The following is a 912-nucleotide window of genomic DNA, read 5'->3' as shown; positions in this document are numbered from 1 at the left end:
ACAGCCCATTTCTATCCAGATGGCAGGATTGTATGGATGTCAGAGGGTACGAGGTACCAGTCCACAGTTGCTGAATGGGCTCAGCTAATTCATGCCCCAGAGGAGCAAGCAGATGACTTGGACATTTATGCCAAGAAGAATATGGACCACAACTCAATGTCCAACATGTACAAGGAGATTCCGAATGAAGCACTTGACACGTTCAAGTTTGGCTCAGTGCATTATCTTCTATCAGGACTGCCCACTATCAACTGGATACTGAGGCACACCCTATTGCCCAAGTCTGGAGATCACAAGATGATCAGAGGTCACGCGATCAATTTGCTTCATGTCTTTGACGTGCCTCAAAAATTCAAAGTCATGAGCCTTATAGTGGAAACAATCAAGAGGACAGCAGCCGACCAGAAGAGGAGCTGTGGGTATGCCCCACAGATTCAGGAGCTCATCAACTCAAAGATGGGCACGGGCATATATTTATTGGATAAGGAACACATGCCCATCCGTCCAGACTTCGAAGATAATCAAGTGGTCATGACTGAGAATGAGCCATCATCTGCCCAAGCACAAGCCAAGAAGGAGAAGGCGAAGAAGGAGAAAGCTGCCAGGATGCCTACTCGAGAGGAGGCATCTGAATACTTCCTGAAGACCAAACAAGAGCAGCTTGGTTACCTGATTGCGTCCACCCTGCGGATTGAGCAAGGACTAGCCCCCCTGACTTAGAACAAGGCAAGCTTAGAGAGGATCATGGAACAAAAGTTCTATGACTTGGACATCAAGGTGACAGAGATACAGACTGCTGTGGAGCAGCTCCAGGATGATATGCAGGAGAGGAGAGGCAAGACTACGACTGATGCCTTTGCCAGGGTGCCACAAGGGCCGAGGTCGTCTGTAGTGCCAGTTGCTGACACCAGA

The sequence above is a fragment of the Triticum urartu genome, chromosome 5 (genome assembly GCF_003073215.2).
Source record: "Triticum urartu cultivar G1812 chromosome 5, Tu2.1, whole genome shotgun sequence".
In the NCBI taxonomy this organism is placed as follows: Eukaryota; Viridiplantae; Streptophyta; class Magnoliopsida; order Poales; family Poaceae; genus Triticum; species Triticum urartu.
The sequence above is the reverse complement of the archived record's forward strand: the minus strand, read 5'-3'. Positions refer to the sequence as shown.